At 35.2% G+C, this 7,554-nt stretch overlaps 1 protein-coding gene across 1 annotated transcript in view; it reads right to left on the bottom strand.

Moving 5' to 3' along the window:
• LOC110325775 (olfactory receptor 11G2-like) overlaps positions 1-7,340 on the bottom strand; it is a 14,114-nt gene extending 6,774 nt beyond the window's left edge. Inside the window, exon 1 of the mRNA XM_021203881.1 lies at positions 7,243-7,340. The gene's annotated coding sequence lies outside the window, so the exon portion shown is untranslated. The remainder of the gene's footprint in view (positions 1-7,242) is intronic.
• Positions 7,341-7,554: the final 214 nt, after the last annotated feature.

Here is a 7,554-nt window from a genome sequence, read left to right as displayed (position 1 = left end):
TGGTGCTGGCATGCAGCATCCACTGCTATGTTCTAGGCTCTTAGGAGCGAGAAGGTTCTCTGTAGACTATGGAAAGAGAGGCCTGTAAACCAATGCAGCCACAAAACACTTGACCTATTATGATCTGTCCTGTCTGAAAGATATGCTTGAGTAACACTGTCACAGAACTTATGGTAGTGGTCAATCAATGTTTAGTTTAACTTGAGCCCCATGTCAGGAGAGGAAGTCAAGGCCTTACACTGCCTGGACGGCCAGGAACTGGAGACTAAATAGTCCAGACACCTATTGTTGGAACCAAACATGACTGGCAGATAATCAATCAATCAATCAATCAAGCAAGCAAGCAAGCAATGACATTATTCCTAATGGTATTTTAATATACCCATTGATTAGTGCAATGGCCAGTTTTAATCCTAGATGCTTCCTCCAGCAGCAGATAGGAGTGAGTTTAGAGATGGCCAGACACTGTGCGGAAAGAGTCTGGATTGGAAATCTCCATTAGTTCTCTCTCCTTGGAGCTCACAAAACCCAGCAGGAAAGGAGGATAGATGGTCAGAGTCTGGGTGGATTGAGGACACCAGGAGAACATGGCCCAATCAATCAACTTTGCAGGGCTCACTTGGGATAATGGAGACAGAGACTGCACCACAAAACCTGCACCATGTCCTTTGCACAAATGTTACCTCTGTTAACTTGTGTTTTTGTGGGACCCAACAGTGGAAGCAGATGTATCTTTGCCTCTTTTGCCTACTTTTGAGACTTTTCCTTTTGTGGAGTTGCCTTGTCCAGGTGTGATATGAGGCCTTTGTCTTACTGTATTATGTTCTGTTCTGTTTGGCTGTTGTTTCCTGAAAACCTGCTGTTTTCTGAAGAGGAGATGAGAAATAGAAGATTTAGCAGAGAGGGCAAGTGTGTGGGTGTACTGGGAACTGTGAAGTGAGGGGAGGAGAGATTGTAGTCAGGATGTATTGTATTTGTGAAAAACCCATTTTCAATAAAAATGAAACCAGAACATTTAAACATTGCACATAAAGAACTCTAAAATTTCTGTGTTCCTAACTTATTATATGTTTTATTTCTGGGATTTTAGACTTTTTGATTGCTTTATTCTTCCTTATTTGTCTCCCCTTGCCTTCTGTATGAGAGCATTAACATTCTCTGAAAAATATTTGTATTTTATACATTGTGTATAATTAAAATTTATTATACTAATTGCTATTTTGTCCATTTATTATTTATTATGCTTGTAACACCCAGGACTGTTTAATAAATAAACATCTCTGTTATCACTTAAAATCCTTTTCTGTACTGGGAGCCATTAAGAGCAGCCAGTGAACATAGCCACTAGGATGGGTTCCCTTCTACAGCATCAGCATCACACTTGCTACAGGAATTGAGGGGATCATAGAGAAGGTGAGTTTTTCAATGCAGTGGCTGTTAGACAGGTGCTCTAGATCTCAGAGTATTTTAATGATGATCCCACTATGTAGCCTATTCGACTTACTTATTTAAATTTGTTGCTAGGTTGATGATTGATTGACATTTAATAAGAAATAATTTGATAACAGCTACATTTTAAACATCAATAGCAGTGAATGCATTTTCTACTTTGTATCACAGCCAGAGAATAGATGACCAACTGGATCTTTTGTGTTTGTGATATCTTTCCTTCCTGGCATCCAGGTCCTTGTCAATTCTTGCTAAAATACAGGCTGTTAATTGTGTAATTTAGGACCAAACTGGAGAAAATAATGGTTTCTGAAGGGCTTTATCTGATCTTAGTCAGGCCTAGGCAAATGTACACACTAAAATATTAACACATATATCACATTTTCCAAAGCTCCAGAACCTTATGAAAGAGGGGGTGAGATGTAAGAGCCACACAGTGATGAAGAGCACAGTGCAATGCTATCCTCTGTGAATGACATGGCTGGCTTATATTCCTGAACTCTCAGCTCTGGGATTGCCTACTATGGCTTGCACATGACTAGGTTGGACAAAATGCAGTCATGGATAAGGAGGACCTCGTGATTTCTAGTCCCTCCAAGGGCAGTCAGTACCAGTTGATGAATTCTGAGGGAAAAGAAGTTATTGTGTTCAATGATGGAGTTCAAGTTCCATTCCATAGCTCCAAAAACATCCTTACATTTTTGGTTCTTATTAAACTCAGTTGACCACACAGCAAAAACATACAGGAGGGCCAGGAGGACTTGTTGATAAGAAGGCAGTTGTTGAGAAAGAAAAGGGATAAATGAAGGTGGAGAGCTGGGTGTGAACAGAGTGCACTATATCCATGTATGGAATTGAGACTAATACATTAATAAAATCTCTAAATATTTAAGTATATTTGCAAAATTTTGCACATTGTACAAAATTTTAGTGTGTCTTTCTGTACTACCTTTTTGCACTTCTAAATTAATAGTTAAGTTCATTAATGATGCTACATTTTAAAAAATAACGAAAGTTATGTTTCCTTAGCCAAAATCATCCCCAAAATTTGTCTCATTTAAATATCTGTCCCTTTTGGAAAATGTTGGATATTTCCTCAGAAAGTAACTACTCGATGTTTCACAAACAATAAAGTAGTATAGTAAAGGACCTAGCATTGCCATTATAGTTAGACATGTACTATTATAAGAGGCCTTAAATCATGATTAAGTGTTCAGAATTTCCACAGTGAGTTCCTGGGAGACAAATAAGTACATGAACAAGAATTAACACAAGGTGATTTCACTGCTTGGTAAATGCTCCACAGCAAGACTTCCTTCATTATATCGATAAACAAGCCTATAAGGTCCATGTAACACTTCCAGTCATACAACATTTTAGGAGAAAAACACTTAGGTTTGTATTTCTTTTCTTAAGCTTGTTCTCGGTGTCTTCATGTCATACTCACATAAAGTTCAGAAAAGCTGAGTGATACTCATCTTCAAAAACATCGACAGTTGAATTCCCCAGGTAAATAAAATCAAAGCCCCTCTTGCAACAATCTACTAATTCTGAATTTTATACTTGTTAAATTCATTAATATTCAAATTTTCAAAAAGTTTTCTAATATTTTGAATTTCCTTTTACATGCTACTAATTAATAAAAATTATGCTAATTCTGTTTTCAAAATTACCTTTATATTTTTATGTATTTAGTTAGTGTATTATGTATGTATGCATGTATGTATGTGTTCTTGTGTATACATACATGTGAATGCATGTGTCCATGTCTAAATACATACATGCCACAGTGCACATGTGCAGATGAGAGGACCTCTTACAGGTTTTGTTTCTCTCCTTCTACTGTTTAGGTTTTCAAGGTTCAGACTCAGGTTACATGATTATAGAATCAAGGCTCTGAGAAACACTATGACACATTCAGACTTCTGCAATCTCAGAGTAACTTTAGATTTTGTTAGAAATATTCTCAGATTTAGTTGATTCTTTGGTTTCCCAAGTGTACAAATCAGTCTCCACTGACAATCTTCATTGTATTTTATAACTTGAGAGCCCATAGCTGTATTTATTGATTAAGAGATATTAGTTGTTTTGAAGTTTTGAAAGTGATTTTAATTGTGACTAAAATTGTGACTCAATTGTGTCAAATTGAATTGATTTTAATTGTTATGAAAACATTATTAGTGATATTGGCTTGTAAGGACAAATGAACAATATTACAAAGTGACTCCTGTAGCACAACTTCATTCTCTAACTATAGAATAAGGAATAAGATTTGATTAAACCACAGAAGCCCATCCCATCTTGATTTATAAGTCTGGCTTTTTGTTTCTATCCTCAATTTGTTAGCATGTATTTGAAAGCAGTACTGTATTGCTATCTGGATTCTTTTGAAGCAGCCACAAATTAAAACCTAATGTACTACCAACTTAAAAGGATACTTAAAATTATCAATCACTAGTAATAATTCTAATGTTTTAGATATTATGGCAAATCTCCCTTAGAATTAGAACTAATTACTCCTCATGAGTTTATAAATACAGAATCAAGTTTTCCAGAAATCAAACTAGAACTAAATGATAATTTCTTTCAAGTACACTAAATATCAAATAAAATATTTCATATAGTACAGATAACTATAGACAAGGGAGAAACACAATCTAATCAAAGACTATGATTGTCCAGACAAACTATCTGATTTCCTCCATAGAAATTCTTACTTCTTTAGGCCATTCCATGTTCTTGACTATATCAGCTTTAGGTATAATATTTCCATTATGTCATAGGTAAATTCTAAGACAGATTCAGTGGATGGAATAAAAGAGACATCACACCCAGACCATGAAGGCTGGTAATTTTGATTTGCTTCAAGGATTAATTCCTTAGTAGGTTTACTAATCCTCTCTCTTGAAGACTGTTTCCTGATTCTCAGATCCACTTTTCCCAGTCACAAGTTTTTGTAAATTAATGGAACAATAGATATTTAACTCCCACATTCACTGAGAGTCTGGTAAATATGTGTCTGATAAATGACTAAATTTCTTTATTGTGCAATCAATAAAATATCATGTGAGAAATTTCAAAGTGTAAGTTGTCTTTTTTGGTCAATCTGTATATCTGTTTCTAGGTTATTGGTATTCATATAGGATAGACTATTTCTTATCTGTATTAAGATGGAAGCTATGGGTTTTTTATTAACATCATGCTGTGTGAGTGTGTGTGTGTGTGTGTGTGTGCGCTAGTGTGAGTGCGTGCATGCGTGTGTGTGTGTGTGTGTGTGTGTGTGTGTGTGTGTGTGTGTGTGTGTAATGAAGTTTGCACTCAGGATAATTTCCCAAGGATAAGCTTTAAGATAGTCTGGAGACAAGGAAACTTTTGCAAGCTTTCCATGTTAATTAAATTGGATGTGAGTTAAGGAAAAGGTGTTTTCCCTAGACTGCTGTTACTCAGTTTTTGTCAGTTAGTGCTTAAATATGAAAGACTCTCCTCTGCTAACANCAAATCAGTCTCCACTGACAATCTTCATTGTATTTTATAACTTGAGAGCCCATAGCTGTATTTATTGATTAAGAGATATTAGTTGTTTTGAAGTTTTGAAAGTGATTTTAATTGTGACTAAAATTGTGACTCAATTGTGTCAAATTGAATTGATTTTAATTGTTATGAAAACATTATTAGTGATATTGGCTTGTAAGGACAAATGAACAATATTACAAAGTGACTCCTGTAGCACAACTTCATTCTCTAACTATAGAATAAGGAATAAGATTTGATTAAACCACAGAAGCCCATCCCATCTTGATTTATAAGTCTGGCTTTTTGTTTCTATCCTCAATTTGTTAGCATGTATTTGAAAGCAGTACTGTATTGCTATCTGGATTCTTTTGAAGCAGCCACAAATTAAAACCTAATGTACTACCAACTTAAAAGGATACTTAAAATTATCAATCACTAGTAATAATTCTAATGTTTTAGATATTATGGCAAATCTCCCTTAGAATTAGAACTAATTACTCCTCATGAGTTTATAAATACAGAATCAAGTTTTCCAGAAATCAAACTAGAACTAAATGATAATTTCTTTCAAGTACACTAAATATCAAATAAAATATTTCATATAGTACAGATAACTATAGACAAGGGAGAAACACAATCTAATCAAAGACTATGATTGTCCAGACAAACTATCTGATTTCCTCCATAGAAATTCTTACTTCTTTAGGCCATTCCATGTTCTTGACTATATCAGCTTTAGGTATAATATTTCCATTATGTCATAGGTAAATTCTAAGACAGATTCAGTGGATGGAATAAAAGAGACATCACACCCAGACCATGAAGGCTGGTAATTTTGATTTGCTTCAAGGATTAATTCCTTAGTAGGTTTACTAATCCTCTCTCTTGAAGACTGTTTCCTGATTCTCAGATCCACTTTTCCCAGTCACAAGTTTTTGTAAATTAATGGAACAATAGATATTTAACTCCCACATTCACTGAGAGTCTGGTAAATATGTGTCTGATAAATGACTAAATTTCTTTATTGTGCAATCAATAAAATATCATGTGAGAAATTTCAAAGTGTAAGTTGTCTTTTTTGGTCAATCTGTATATCTGTTTCTAGGTTATTGGTATTCATATAGGATAGACTATTTCTTATCTGTATTAAGATGGAAGCTATGGGTTTTTTATTAACATCATGCTGTGTGAGTGTGTGTGTGTGTGTGTGTGTGCGCTAGTGTGAGTGCGTGCATGCGTGTGTGTGTGTGTGTGTGTGTGTGTGTGTGTGTGTGTGTGTGTGTGTAATGAAGTTTGCACTCAGGATAATTTCCCAAGGATAAGCTTTAAGATAGTCTGGAGACAAGGAAACTTTTGCAAGCTTTCCATGTTAATTAAATTGGATGTGAGTTAAGGAAAAGGTGTTTTCCCTAGACTGCTGTTACTCAGTTTTTGTCAGTTAGTGCTTAAATATGAAAGACTCTCCTCTGCTAACATATTGCTGTAAATTGTCATGTTCCTTCTAGTGTTGGCTACTTTGGGTTGAGTCTTAGGAAGGGGGACATAAAAATAAGACTTCATGACTCTGTGGAATTCTATATAATAGTGTAATATCCTGGGTGTTTTTCATGGTTACATTCTATCCCTTTAAAATTAAGTCCCAGAAGCAAAGGAGAGCCAGCATTTTATAGTTTCACTGGTCAACTTCCAACCAATTCAGACAACGAATATTTCAGCATATTCCATGGTTTTACTGGTCTGGAAGAATGTGAGAACAGGCACACATTCCAAGGCTAGACCATGAGGATTTGAGGGCAGTATATTGTAGACAAGATATTATTTCTGCAAATGTTGGTTTCTTCTTTAGAAAATGAACAATGGCAGGCTTGCCCATGCCATTTTTTTTTGAGAATTAGATGAATAATATTAGTTAAGTGCCTGGCATCCAGTTGTTGCTCTCTATTGTCCTTATAAAATCAAACTTTCAAGAATATCCATCTGTGTACTCTAAAATCAGCATTGTCATGAAAAATGAGACTTCAGCCTGGATTATGGGAGATAACACACAACTGAGAATAATTCTATGAGCAAATATTTATTTCTTTTAATTTCATCTACTACCAATTATATATGATAATGCCATCCTCACAGCACTATTATAAAGTATGCTGAGTGAGAACCTGAATAGACAAGGTGCACTGTGCCTATCTCAGATACTTACAGTGTAAATAGTGGAGTTTTTCAGGGGCATAAATTTATCATCCATACTATACTATTATCCTTAATTAAGCACTACATTACCTTCTTTCTCGAACTGGAAGAGTGGATATCAAGAGAAGTTTCTCACATAGCTCCTTTCAGGAGTATCTGAAGGCAGAGTTAGCAGACATCATAATAGCCAGCTTGAAGACAGTGCCAAAGGGAATCATGAAGATCAATGAAGCATTTTCTCTAGGATTCTGGAACTTTAAACTGAACGTGTTCTCTGTTTTTTAAATATTCTTTTATGCTAGAGACACAGCTCTGTAATATTTATTCTCTTACTCACTCCTGTCCTCTGGGCATTGTGCTTTAATTTCTGATTCTTATTTTCACCCAAGGGTAAGGAAATCA

The sequence above is a fragment of the Mus pahari genome, chromosome 8 (genome assembly GCF_900095145.1).
Source record: "Mus pahari chromosome 8, PAHARI_EIJ_v1.1, whole genome shotgun sequence".
Taxonomy (NCBI): Eukaryota; Metazoa; Chordata; class Mammalia; order Rodentia; family Muridae; genus Mus; species Mus pahari.
This window is presented reverse-complemented; position numbering and strand designations above follow the sequence as displayed.